Source organism: Marmota marmota, unplaced genomic scaffold (genome assembly GCF_001458135.2).
Source record: "Marmota marmota marmota unplaced genomic scaffold, marMar, whole genome shotgun sequence".
In the NCBI taxonomy this organism is placed as follows: Eukaryota; Metazoa; Chordata; class Mammalia; order Rodentia; family Sciuridae; genus Marmota; species Marmota marmota.
In genome coordinates, this window is record NW_026000019.1 from 20,860,326 (window position 1) to 20,875,232 (window position 14,907).

Genomic DNA, 14,907 nt, shown 5'->3' on the forward strand with positions numbered 1-14,907 from the left:
TACATAAAATCAACATAAATACATACAGATGTGCACAGCAATTACAAGCGGGAGATGGTCTATGGAACCAAGAATCAAGCTGATTAGTTGAAGAATGGTTAGGTAAATCTCAAAAAGATGTGTAAAGGAAATAGGGATTCCAGGTGGTTATCAATGTGCTTTCAGAGAGAATGTTACTTCCATGACACTTCTTAATGTCTAAACTTGTAACATGCAATCTCCAGTATCCAAGAAACTTTGTTTCTAACATACATTTACCACCCAGTACCCAAAATGACTACTAAGTTTAAGAATGGATTAACAACTCTTGTGCATTGCTACTTCTCTAATTAAAAAAATAATAATAATTCAGTATGAGGAAGTTTACTACAGTGTGACAGCAAAAATATGTATGATGAAAGTGTACAGCAACTTGAACTTGTCACCCACCGGTGGTGGACAGTGTAGGCTCTCCCTCTGAAGCCCATAAACACCATCACACGGTGGGCATTCTGTGAGTACGTTTCTGTGCACTGGGACAGTGGCAGAACACACTGTGACACGTTCTGAGGCCTGATATGAGCAGGTCCTCAGCTGTGGGCTCTCTTGGACCTTCCGTTGTGGCTTTTCCAGGCCAAATGAACCAGGAGGGCCGACTGTCAGTGAGGAGCTCAAGGCATAACTTCCGCGAAGGGGAGGGATTAAGACTAGAGGAAAGTAAGGAATCAAATCCTTTGTCCAAAGAGGGAACCAGAAGACACATCTCACTTAAGGGGGCGGGGGGGGGGGGGCAAGAACCAGAAGTGAAAAGCTTTACTGCAGAAGAGCCTAGAAAGAGCTTTGGAAGGGCTCTGGAATTCCACAGGCTGCGGCTGTCATTTTCCTTGCCAAAAACCCACCCAGAAATTCTTAAAGAAAAGAAAGAAAGAAAAAGAGAGAAAAGAAAAAAAGAAACAGAAATAAAAGCCCATTGGGACCGAACACATTGACTAATAATTCTTGAATCCATCTCCACAATATTATTCATCCCCGCCAAGGTCAGCTTTGGTCACGCGTGGCTGGAGGTCTGGGCATGCAGTTCCCAGTTTTATTTTTACAGTAGTTATGGAGCCCTTTACATTTCCAAGGGCCCCCCTGTCACTTGTTACCCACCCGTCCAGACCACCCACCCACGTTCCCACACACACACTCCCAGACACACCCACACAGACCCGGATTCTTTCAACCTCAGGGTCCCGGAACACTGCTGCTCCAGACGACTTTGCTTTACGCACTTGGACTACCCCAAAATAAGTTTCCCTCTCTGGGGACCAATCTAAGGCTCTTACCACTGGGCAAACATTTATAGAGCACCTACTGTGTGTGAGGCACCGATGGATGTAGGGGCTGTAGGAAGCTCTCCAGGAGGCCGAGAAGCGCGAGCGCTCTACTCTGCTGAGCAGGCCCCTTGTTTTCTTGTGGGAGACACGTACGTGTGGGAGGGGGGACGGAGTGCCCAAATCCAGAGGCCATTTCCCCTGCTGCCCGTGTGCCCTTCCTGACTTTGCTTCTCCTCCCCCTGGCCCACTCTTCCTCCCTGGCTCTTCATCTTGTGCTGTGTGTCTCTCCTCCCTGTCCTTCCTTCCTTCCTCTCTTTTCCACTCCAGCAAAACCTCCTTGGGAGGTGCCCGAGGTGGAAGCTCTCGCTGTGCGTTCCCTGCTCCCTGACAAGCCCTTCATGGGAGTGGGCCCTGTGGCCACGGCCAGCTCTGAACACACAGAAGAGGGATGGTGCTCGTGCTGATTCAGAAAGACTGACTTTGAGGAAACCCTAACCCTCCACGCCCCCCACGCTCCCGCTCAGGGAGAGGAGGAGGCCTGGCCACCGGCAGCCACTGCGTGGACCTCAGCCTTCCCACAGCCCCAGCCAAGCCCTCCAGATAATTTATGAGGTGTCAGGAAATTCTGACCACAAGGTCGGGATAGAAGGGTTTTTACACTTTAGCTGCCATAAAAGAGAAACAATTTAATCCTGTCTTTCGCTGGCACTGTCTGTTTTCACAATGAACAGGGGAGGGGGTCGCCTGGAGATTATTTGTCTAAGCACAACGACCAAGACTGCTGCGAGATGCTGATTTCGACCCTGGCTTCCTTCTCCTCCCTTCCCAGATGGCCGGGCACTTGTCTTTCTTACTGTACCAAAATGGGACGGGACCGTTCCACCCAGGCAGTCGCCCTGTGCCAGAGAATAAACTAGATGCCCGGTGGCTCCGTCCTCCACTCACTTTTAGTGGGAAAAGGGGTTCAAGTCAGAAAGGGGCAGGAGGAGCCCTGTTCTTGTCCGGCCCGTGGTCCCGCCAAGCCGCGGTCTTGAGTCTGCAGCAGTGTGTTCCTTGGCGGGAATCACGGCCTCCTGGCTCTTCCCGCAGCTGCAGCACCATGGAGGTTCTGCTGAGTGGCCCAAAGCTCTGCGGCCAGGGAAACCCAGCGTCCACTCAGAGAAACATCAAGGCAGCAGCTCAACGCTCCTCCCAAGGCCAGTCCTCTCCCCAGCACCATGTCCCCCAGGCTCTCAGCCGGCCCAGAGGTCATCTCTGAACCTGAGTGGACAAAGGGTTTCACTGTGGGGTGCTCACGGAAGCTCCCAGAAGGAGAGGGCTCCCTGGTGCTTGGGCCTAAAAATAGCAGGCCTTCCCGGCTGATTCCTGTGAACTTCGGCTGAAACACTCCTCCTGGATTTGGCCACCTGACAGGAAGACAGGGTGAAACACAACCTATTCCATCAACCTTGGAAGAAGTAAAGCCAGTTAAATAGAATGAAGTGAATCTCTGTATACTAACAGGAAATGACCTTTAAGAAACATTAAGATCAGTCTGGTGGAATATTATGCTGCCATGTGTAGGAAAAGAAGCATCTACATAGAAATTTATACTCAAAAAGACTCAGTCAAAGAATGCAGAGGCTGTCTAAGGGGTTTCCTTTAAAGAAGAGGACTAGACACCTGGGTCAGAGTTCAAGTGGAGATCTTCCCACCATGTTTTGGGGGGTTTTCTTTCTTTCTTTCTTTTTTTTTTTTTTTTGAACTCTTTAAACCAAGAACTCATATTGCCTTCATGGGACAGTTTTTAATTTAAGTAGAATCCCACAGAACTGTAATGAGAAAGGGGAGTGAAAAAGGAAGCCAGAGAGTAAAGCTGAGGACGTGGCTCACTGTTGGGACAGTCCCATCTCCAAAAGCCACTCCCATCCTGCTAAGTGAAATGAGCCGGTCCCCAAACACCAAAGGTCAAGTGTCACCCCTGATGTGTGGACGCTAACCCACAATGAGGTGGGGGGGGATAAAAAAGAACAAAAGCCACTCCCCTGAGCGACAGCAGAGAGCTCCAGGAGGGAAGGGGGGAAATTCCTTACTCTCCTGTGGGTGAGAAGATTACCCCCCAACAAGGACTTGAGTCAAGGAGATGGAGCCTCCCGCATTTTAACATCCAAGAAGCCTCAGTTTCAAGTCAAACCGGCTTGCTCCCGGCTCTGAACAAGCCGAGGCTTCTGCAGCTCTGATGTGCTGCTCGCCCAGTGATCATTACCCATCTCACCTCCAAGCCCAGTAGTTGGGAGAAAGTGCACCGAGCCTTGGCCATACGGCACATGGCAGTGCCAACATTCTCTGTGTTCACCGTGTGAATGATTTTCTCTCTTGACCACAGTGTTCTCATCTGTAAAGGGAAAGATCTGAATGAGATGCACTACCTGAAACTGCCTTAAATTGGGGCTGAGGCCCTGCGTTCAATCGCCAGCACCTCCTACCCCAAGCCTTAAATTCTACAGATCTCTGACAAACATGGTCACCATCTCCTCTGTGTGGGTGGCATTAGGACCTGCTGCAGGCATCTCAGAGATTCCCCCCATGCCTCCACTGGACCTTCAGGTGAATGCAAATACCAAACTACCTTCTGTCTGACTTCTTCCGTTGTTGTGGATACTTGGACTTCTTAATAAGGGGGAGAGTTCACCACAAACCTCAAAAACAAGCAGGGTTCCTAAAGTGCGTTCTGTTCAGCCAGACCTTTGTGCAGAAGGAACTACTGCATTGTGAGCCCAGCCTTGGAGACTGGCATGGCCCCAAGACTGGGATGGAGGGGGCGATGCCAAGCCCATTATCTCAGGGCAGAGGTTGGCACTGATAGACAGCCAACACCACTAAAACAAAGGCCCCCTTCCCGGGCTCCATCCCACCATAGCTATCTGGGACATCAGAAAGAACTGTGTCCCTGTCAGGGAGAACAGCGCACTCTGCTAGAGCACCGTAGTGGCGCCCTCAGGGTCCTCGTGAACAGAGATGGAGAGAGAGAGAAGGGCAAGCGAGCTCCCAGGAGGGCAGCCCATCAACCCACTCTCCTCACAGGTAGGGAAACAGGAACTTGCTGGGTGGGCAGCCAACCTGAAGATAGGGACATCTTGCCGCAGTCTGGCTGGGCACAAATCACGAGCAACTCAAGCAGGAACAAACTTTATTTCCAAACTCCACCAGCACACTCCCCGGGAACTCTCGCCACCCACGCGGCTCCTCCAGGAACACACCACACACCAACCGGAACTCCCACCACCGGAACTTCAGCAACCAACGCAAACGCTTCAGGAATCCCCGCGAGAGCTCAACCGGAACTCAAACGGGAACTCCGTGAGAACTCAAAAGTCATCATCTTAATGGCTCGCTGGCGTGGCCTCTCAACCACTACTTCTGGCAAAAATGCCCTGTGTCATCCCCACTCGGCTGTGGCCCTCAACAACATCTGAGCTCATTTTCCCCTGTGTGGGTCATAGGAAAATGGCCAAGAAGCTGTGACCACTCTCGGAGATTGACAAGGAACCCACTTCCGGCTCCCTGAAAGCCACACTTTTCTACACCAACAGACGATGCAGTCCAACAGCCCTGCAGACAGTGAGCCTAAAAGGACCCACAAGGGGAAAGGTGGAGGAGAAAGCAGCCAGTGGGTGAACCCCATGGGTCACCTAGTGCTCAGGAATCGCCTCGGGCGTTAAACAGCTCTTGTGGTGTGACTAAGGAGTTGTGGGATGTGGACACTAATTTTCTATTCAAATTATTGCTCTAAAATAAGTGAGAGATGTTGTGAAATGCTCAGACCCCTTGTATTTATTTTAACCTACTTCTGCACTCACTTTATGGTGATTCCATATGATATGATTATGGCCGAGGCCACTCCTTGAGGAAGTCAGCCATGATTTCCAAGGAGTTCTTATATTTAAGAGCGAGGAGCACACATAACCACGTATTCCTGAATCTGTTTTTAAGGAAAGAGATGTTATTAGACTTCTTGATGGGATTATTTGAAAGGTGCATCAAATCATTGTATATAAAATGTACCTGCACAGATAACATATTAGAAGAATGGAAGAAACCAACAAAAGAAAGAAATCCCAGACCTGCCTTTGACTAGCTGCAAGTGTCACCTTGGGAAAGTTCTCAGCCTGAGCCACAGCTCCATGGGAGAGACGCGATGATGAGAGATCCCACGGTATTGTGCACGCACGGCAGCTAAACGGCTTGCTGCAGGTGGGATGCCAGAGCAGTGGCGGACAGGCAGCGAGCACCAGGTGTGGACATCATCCTCGTCACTGTTGTTCTTGAGGTCTGGACATGAGGCTACCCTAAGGCCACCAGCACACTGTGTGGGATGCATGAAGAGCGTCAGGATGCTCTCCTGACCCCTTGGCCTCCCAGAGGTCCTCTTGGTGTCTCTGCTGGGCTGTAGCTGTTTCTTCATGTGCTGCAGGGCCACACGCACAGGAGGCGCCATCTGTCTCTAGTGACACGTGTTTACCCACTTGCATACCTATCCCTCACTTGTCCACCTCTCCTCTCAGAAAAAAAAATAAAGCGCCTGTCTCAGTCTTTCATTTGTATCAGCCTCCTCTAATTTCCTGTCCAAAATGCCCTGATATTTAGATTAGAATACTAACAGAATATCTGCAGGCTGAGGGGAGAGAGAAACCAACTGCAGTCTTCTGTGGGACCCTGGCCTCCTCACCGCCTATTTCCCGGAGGTCAGGTGTCTCATTCGGGTCTGCTGTCACTGAGGGACCCCAGGACCATGCCTTGTCCTGTGAAATAAGTGAGGTGGCACAGCAGACACCGTTGCTGTGGCCCAACATGTGCTTCCCCCTTGGACTTGCTAATTAAACCCCAAGTACATTTAATGTATTTAGGTAACAGAGATTGCATACTTTTAAGAAGTTTAGCCTCTTCTCTGGCCTCACTGGCCATGTCATTCTTTTTGCCAGTGATCAGAGGTAAGTGTGTGACTCAGACCTGGCTAATGAAGCTTGAAAGAAGATCTGTTAGGGAGCAAGGTAGGAGGAACTTCTAGAAATGATTTTCTTTCTTTATACACACATACACATGCAAACTTGCAAGGGGGGGGGAATATTTCCTCCTGTCTCTAAATTTAATTAGATGACAATGTGCTGCCAGGAGCTGTGGCAGCCATGCTATCATAATATGCTGAAAATGGTGGCGTAGAAAGAGAGAATGGGAAAATTGATGACATCATTCATTGAGTCACTGTGATTGCCCTGGGATCATCTCTCTTGTAAAGCATAAGCTAATGTCATTTGATCTTCTGGTACTTAATAGTTAATCCTAGCTAATACAAACATGCATTTTGCAAGAAATACAGAGTGCTTTATAACAGCACATTCATTAATCCTGGACCACCCCCTGAAATATCTAACACATATGCCTGAAAAATAATTAATTATAAAAACTTTTCTATATTTCAAAGTATTTTCCCACTCCTCTTACTTCTTCATACAGACTTTTCCATTAAAAATATTTACATGATTTTTCTATTAAAAACTTTATCATATAAATGTCATCATTATCTTGCCTCCATTAACCCCAAATTTTCACAAATACAAAGTTCTGTTTTATTTTCTCTAAAATCATAAATTTATAGTTTAATTATAACTTGCGTTTTTGATGCCCCCACCCACATTCATTATCCCTTACCAGAGAGGCTTTGACTAAAAGCACTGATTCAGGGCCACGGAGACCCAGAGTCATACTTGCTGTCCGTGTGAGCCACCCAACCATTTATTTTCTATGACACTTCACTTCCTCATCTCAAAATAATATCTAGGTCTATTACCAAGACGAAATGAGAGGACACATATAATATGCTTCACTAAACCTTGGCACAAATAAAATCTCAAAAAAAAAATAGAGAAAGAAGAGGGGGGAGAAGAATAGTAAAACAGTAAAAGGAAGAAAAGGAAGAGAAACACCTCAGGGGAAGAGGGGTCAAGGGTGCAGAAGAAAGAGACAAAGAAGGAGGAGGAGGGACAACGTGAGAGGACGGAGGTGACCATGAGGAGGAGGGGGGTGGTCACTGTGATCCAAGAAGAACGTGAGAGGCAGAGAGGCTGACACACTTGAGAGCCCGGCAAGGCTGACCGTCCGCTCCTCAGGCCCCGCGATGCCCCCCGGGGCTTCGGTACACGGCTGACGCTGTCTCCTAGAGTTTGAATCTAGTTACTCCAAATATCACTACAGAGTAAATTACTATTTAGTAAAAGGATTGCAATCCTTGGGCAGTCATCCTCGTATTTCAAAGAAGTGATTGATTCATTAAGATTCCGGTGCAATCAAAGAACCTGGAGAAGTCCCTGGGGTTTGTTTAGTCAAATATGAGGTTCAGCTCAATTAAATGAGTTAAGAAAAAACGTGATTCCTTGGATTTCTTCTCTAATGGCCAGGTGTCCTCCTCTTCAGTGATGACAGGATGAAGGAAAGAGCCTTTTTTTGCCCCCGATGCAAGAGGGAAGTCTTAACAAGGAAGGCTAAAACAAGCCTCAGGGTGCCCATCCCACTGGTCACATGTCACTTAGTGCAGAGAATCTAAAAAGCTGGATTCATTTTTTGCAGTCTGATGCAGGTAGCAGAGAACTGGGAAGAGTTCTCCAAGGATGCTCTAGGCCCCAGTTCCCTCCTGCAGCCTGGTCTCCGCCACGCGGTTTCCCGCTCTCGAGTGGGCACGAAGCCTCGGCGTTTCTGACTTCCCAAGGGCTGCCTGCCCAGAGGCCACCCTCCACTGCAGACTAGGTTACATCAGCGGCCATTTCTCAGGCACAACCGTGGACATTGTGGCTGGTTCTCATCCTCCCTCCATAAAGTCAGTTGGGCCAAATGCTACCTCCATCACGTCACCCGAACCCTGATGCCATCACCTTCCAGGGTTTGGCTTTCAGCTCCGAATCCTGTTACCTTGCAGCCCAATTCCAGTAGAGTGACTTCACCCAAGAAAGCAAAGGAAGGAAACTCTTGCCTTGGCCTGAATTAATAATGGAGAACGGGGAGAAGTCTGATCTTTCCAGTCCAGAAGATGTGTGCATTGTTTGTTGTGAAGAGCCCCTGGGGAGGCAGAGATTTCAAGTTCAGCATTTATGTGGCACATTTTTCAATTAGACGATACACAGTATGGCATTTCCCCCTCCCTTCACCCCTTCTCTTTTATTACCACATGACTTCATCTCCCCATGTGACTGACAGAGCCCATTGGGCTCAAGACTGATAAAAAACATCTGTGGGAGAAAAATTGCAATTTAGAAAACAATTAACTACATCAATTTCAATTCATTTGGTTGGCCAGAGAAAGAAAAGTTGTTTCAAAGAGGAAACTCGATCTGCAGTGGTTTTGGATTAAAGGGCACACAGAGTTGTTCCTGGGTCCTGGTGCAGAGGAAGACGCCCAGCTCAGAGTCGGGGTGCAGACCGAAGCCTCCGCAAGGGGCGCTGCAGATGCTGACAGAGAGTAACCGGCGAGCATCTCTCTACTTTTCCAATGTCTTCTTGTTTGTAAGATATTTTTCTTCCATTCTCTTGAATTCCAAAGAACTTGAGGACTTACTTGAAGGACATTTCCCTCTTTCAAACATTCACCAGATGCTCCAAGTGAAACTGGGTTTGCTGTTGAGGGTCCTAAGGTCTGAGATGTGTGTGTGTGTATGTGTGTGTGTGTGTGTGTTTTCCGTTCTGCTTTTCTTCACTAGCTCTGTGAGCACCCATAGGTCCATCACTCTGAGGTGCTCAGAATCTTTGTGTATTACGGCCTAAAAACCTTAAAGAAAGAATTTAAATACCAAGCAGGTCAACTCTGAGTGCTTCCTCTTTTGCCAGAAGCACCTACCTAGATAAAAATTATCGCTCTCACTTGCTGAGTTCTGTCTGGAGAGCAGGTCTGAAGACCTAAAATCAAGATCCAGAAGAAGGAATTTTATGTTATTTGATTGAGAAACAGTAACAATCCGGAAGCTCCTTTGAGGAAGGAGCCAGTTGGTGGGAAGGTCCTCCTGGAGACCCCACTCCTTTTCTTTGAATCAATGGGAAGCGCACCACTTGGACAGCACGTGTTTCCTTTTGCCTGCTGTAGACAAGGAGCCCACTTAGAATGACATCAAGGGGCCCTGGGGGTTAGGGCCCTCGCCACTCCTAATGAGCCAGTGTGATTGACGGGATCACTCAACGCGTGGTCCACTTGGCACAAGGAGGGCTGGAGGCTACAGAACAGGAGCAGGGTGGCCTGGATGCAAAGTAAAGAGGAATAGGAGGTGCAGATAAGGGCGTTGGAAAGGAAGAGGGAGCCAGCCGAGGAGCCTCTGGTGGGCAGTGGTGGAACCCAGGACCCGAGGGTCTACTAGGATCCAAGGATTTGGGCTTGTGAGTGGGGAGCTGGGAGTGGTCTCACAGCTCAGTAAAGTCCGATGCTGCTGGGAAGAGCTCGACTAACTGGGGACGTGGATGGAACAATGCCTGGATTTAGGCGGTAGGTACTGGGGCCCTGGAAATCTCGAGATGGTTGTGGACAGGAACCTCAACACCTGCTAGAGGAGGTCGCTGGTGGGGAGGGGGTGAGACAAGAAGAAACCAGGACAGAGGTAAGCAGGGAACATTGAGAAGGCAGATGTGGGCATGGTGACATCAAGAAAGACATGGGACTGAAAATACTAAGGACGCCTGTCCCCTTCCCCACCCTGCATCCAGTAGGTGAGTGGTGAGGAAGGTCTTGTGTGGCTCTTCTGAAGGTGACGGGATCAGAAAAGTACCTGCTCCTGGTCAAACACTGAGGAAAGGGCAAAGTGTGAGTGGTAAGGTCTTCCGTTTTTGTATTTTTACTCTTCGTTTGTTTCAGTTTGGCTTGATTTGACGTCTCCAGGCCGGTGCAGGACACCAGGGCAATGCAGTCAAAGGTGTTGCTGAACTTACCAGGACCCTTTGTCATCTCTGACTTTAAAAGCCAGGCACAAAAACGCGACCAAATAAGGTTTCCAGTCTTTCTGGCTTCTATGCTTGCCAGGAATGCCCCCAAAACTGCCCCAGAGAAGCCGTAGCTCTGCGGGTCATCAGGAAACGAACCCTGGAGCTGGCTAATAAAAAGAAAATGATTTTCCATGGGAAATAAACAGATTCCTCCTACATCTGAAAGGTCCTGGTCTTCTCTCATGACTCCTTTTTTCATTTTTCCAAAAATGTTATCTTTCTAACACTAAAATGATGTGCTTATTTATATTTATTGCATCTCAATCTCTCCGAGGAGAGATCCTAGAGCTTCACACCCAGCAGGCCTTCAAACAAACTGTGCTGGATGTACAGAATGAAACTTTGGAGCCTTCCAACACAGGTTCAGGGTGGAGAAAGCAGCGGCTCATTCTGAGCTTGAATTTCCATATGAGTCTTCAAAGCCCAAGAGAAACCCCTGTCATGAGATATATCTGGCAACTACATTCTGGGGACAGCTCTGAATTAGGCTGTTTCCTTTTCATCTTGAACTTGAGGTTCCTCTGAGGGCCCTAAGAGGAGCCCTTCAGGAACCAGGAATGAAATCTAGAGGCTCCAACTCTTTTTATAAGGATCCTTTTTGAAGATTCTAGTTTTACCTCAAACCAAAGCCACCTACAACTAAAAAATAAATATTAAAAAAAAGTGCAGGGGCTGGGGTTGTGGCTCAGCGGTCAAGTGCTCACCTAGCATGTGCGAGGCCCTGGGTTCGATCCTCAGCACCACACACAAATAAGTAAAATAGAGGTATTGTGTCTAACTACAACTAAAAAATAAATATTTAAAAAAAGTTCTAATTTTTTTAAAAAGTGCAAAAAAAAAGACCCTCCATGATCTGGCCCTAAGAGCATCTTTAATTCTTATGCCTTAGTACACCTCTCCCTGGCCACCTCTGCTGCATCTGTGCCACTCACCTTGCCGTTGTTCAAACAAGCCAGGGGCACTCATGATAGGACATTTGCACTGGCTGCTGCCTCCCCCTATGGTATCCACACATTGTAAGCCCTTACCCACTTCTCTTCTTTGTTCAAATGGCTCCTCTACAATGAAGCCAATACCACTGCTATTCGAAATTACAATCTTCTCTCATGACTACTTTTTTCATTTTTCCAAAATGTTACCTTTCTAACACTAAAATGATGTACTTATTTATATTTATTGCATTTCAATCTCTCCGAGGAGAGATCCTAGAGCTTCACACACAGAAGGCCTTCAAACAAACTGTGTTGAATGTATAGAATGAAACTGCGTAGGCTTCCTCAAATCCCAGAGATGGAGTGAGGTTTTTTTTCTCTATATTAACTCTTTGATTATTCTTTTAGTCTTTTTATTATGAATTATTATCATTTATGTACCTGTCTTTTGCATTACCGAGCCTTGATCCTTTGAACATTCTCACTACCTTTATTTGCAGAAACCAGTACAGTGTCTGTCATAAACCAAAAACATGCCAACTTAATGAATGTGCAAAGATGCTACACACACAGTTCCTTGACTCCAAATCTCTAGCTCTGAAAGTCAGTTATTGTTTCAAAGTCTCTTCCCAACCCCCACTGTAAATACAATGTACATACACACTCCACTAATTGAGATAATTTAAAACTATTTTTCACATATTTGCTTAATTAACATGCAGTGACCTCTGCAGAAACACTGGCCTCTGATGATTGTAGGAGGTAGTCTTTTGGCATGGACACCAACGCATCAGAGTCAGCTGGAACTAAGGAAAGCAATAACACAAACGGTTTTAATTACTCATGACAGGCAGCTGAATCTATCTGACACAGGCCTTCTCCCCAGTCCATCACTCAGAAAAGGCCAGTTACAGAAAATGGTGGAGAGGGAAAAAAAGAAGGGGCCACACTGTGTCCATAACACAAAGCAGATCGTCTTTCATATGCGCGACCTTATTCTTTCTGTTTAAGGTTTTTATGCTGGTCCCAAATCTATACGATGTCTGACCCACCAAAACTCATCATGCTTTTATACTCATCAATGGCTTTCAGGAGGTATAACTCCGATTTTTAAAAGAGGAGGCAGGTGAATACTGCACCCATCCGTGAATCACTGTGCAACCCCAGGGGTCCTGCAAAGTTCATATAGAATCTCAGGCATGCTTGCAGTTAATCTATCTGTGAAGTATACAGGTGAGCCTCTTCCACTTCTGTTCAACATTCACAGAAGGATTGACTTTATCTATAACCGAGTTTCTCTGGACCTGTTGCTCTATGGGAAATGGGTGAGGATTAGGATTCGCTCTGTTATAATCTGCCCCTAATTTTAACATGTCTTTCTTACCCAGTGTATATCAACCTAATGAAACCACGGGCTCTGGGATGGCCATATCCTTGGGTTGGATGCTGTTAAAAATAGCAAGCAAGGTTCCCCACCTGAGCAGGATTTGACCTCAGGACCTGATCTTGCTTTGGTTTCTCCCCACACTCTTGCCTGGCCGCTGAGCTCACCGGCCTTATGTTTCTGGACATTTTCTCCTGGCTCTCACTGCTTGCTCTGTTCTGGATAGCCTCATATAGCCCCCTGCTCGTGGAACTTCAGAAGCCCTTGATTTTTCCTGTTGTGTTGCTGATTCCTGTCCGATGCCTCTAGAAATCAAGACAGCCCTGGGCATATCTGCTTTTGACATCACCTTGCCTTCTTCCCACAACAGTCTTGAGTTCCTGCAGTGTGATGAGGCCTGTGATAGAGACGGAGACTCTCATCACAGATACTCCTGCAAGGAGCTCAGGGTTTAATCAAGGAAATGGCAGTAAGCAGAGGATTATGATGCCAAGAGATCATGTCTATGACAGGGTAAGCAGAGGGTGGCACAGAACTGGGCACTTCCCCACCAGCTGGGCGCTGGGTGAAGGGAATTTCCAGAAGTCTGCAACATCGAGGGAATCTGGGCCAGAAAAAATAATGCAATATATTCTATGCTGAGGAAGTGATGTCTATTAATGTCCTGGGCCATATATCAGGCTCCTTCAGGGAACTACAGTCAGGTATAGCTGCAGGGGTACAGTAGTACAGGCTGGAGAGGGAAACCAGGGCCAGATCATGAGGCTTCCTAAGGTATTCTAAAGGCATGGAAGTCATGCTACAGGTGATGGGGAATCACTGGCAGGTTCCATGTGACACAATCCATAAAGAGCAGCAGTGTGCAGGATGGTTCCCCCACCCAGCTATTCCCTTGCCTACCTTGTCCTTCTCGGTTCTGAAGAGCCCAGCTCCACACCTCCTCCCCACCAGTGTCCTCAAGCAAAAATAATCCCAGCATCAATCTGAGGGCTTATTTAAAAAACACAAATTATCCCACTTCCTAGAACCAAACCCTCCTGGGGATGAAGGCTGGGAATCTCTATGATTCTGAGACAGCTGACATGGACAGGTTTTTGGGAACTAGTGAAGGCTACCACTTATGCCACTGGCTTGCAGATGTCCTGATAATCACAAGTTTGTCTTCCTAAATTAGACTGAAGACAGCTGGAGTAGGTCACCTAAATGTCTTCTTTCCACAGTATCTATCTACCTTCAAGGCCAGAAAAAACCACTCTCCCACCTACATCCTTCTAGAACTTGTGTGTGTCCTTTGAGTAGCATGTCCACGCCTCCACATGCTCAATGAGGCTCAGATCCCGTGATCTGGCTCTGGTTCCTCTCAAACCACTTGCTCTCTGTACTTTGTACCTATTCCTAAAAATACAGAGGTCAGTGGTGTTGACACAATTTACTTCCAATCTCCATTTTCTCCATTAAATCAAGGATAGATGTGGAGTTGGGGGATTTGTGCAGAGCAATAAAGATCTAAGTGGAACAACTTAGGAAGGGAAACAAAGAAGGCCTCTGGCTTGCTCACCACCCACAGATGTCACCACCCACAGATGTACCCCTGCAGCCATACCTGCAGCTTCTAGGTGCTGTTATGGGCCAGGCTATATGGGCAATGACCAAACAGACTCCATTTTAGCCTGAGACTCCGTAACATGGAAGAAATGCTTCTCCCATGGGAAAGCGCCGCCTCTGTGCCCATTAATAGTTACCTAACATAACATACTTGGCAATACAAAATAGCAATCTTAGACAGTGTAAAATTGTTCTCTTTGCTTTCCCTTTTTCTTGGGCAATGTACCTTGTCAGAGATTGTCTAGACGTTAGTAACGATTCTCTAACTTGTACTCAACTAGGGTCATTTTGACCTACTTCCCTTCTGCTTGCTTGCTACTATGCCAACCTGGAAAGTCCCGTGGGAAATACCAATGTACCCATTGCATTGTCTCGTTAACTGCCCAATTCAGCTTTTGTACTTGCTTGCCTACATTGGCTAAACCCCCAAACATCCCTATGGTGGGTTTTTGGCTTAAATATGAGGCCAACTAAAGGTGGGCACACCACTCTAATCTCGTTCTTTGGAGACCAGAGTGTCTGCCACTTGCCAGCACTGAAGGCTTAAATGGAATGGCAATGTGTGGTCTGAGAGTTATATAACGGTGCTACAAAAGGAGCAAGTTGAAAGATGAGAGAATAAAGCGTGCTGGTGTAAAAGAAATAGAAAATTCCCAGGACAGGCCGAAAAGCTCCAAAACTCATAGTGGGCTAA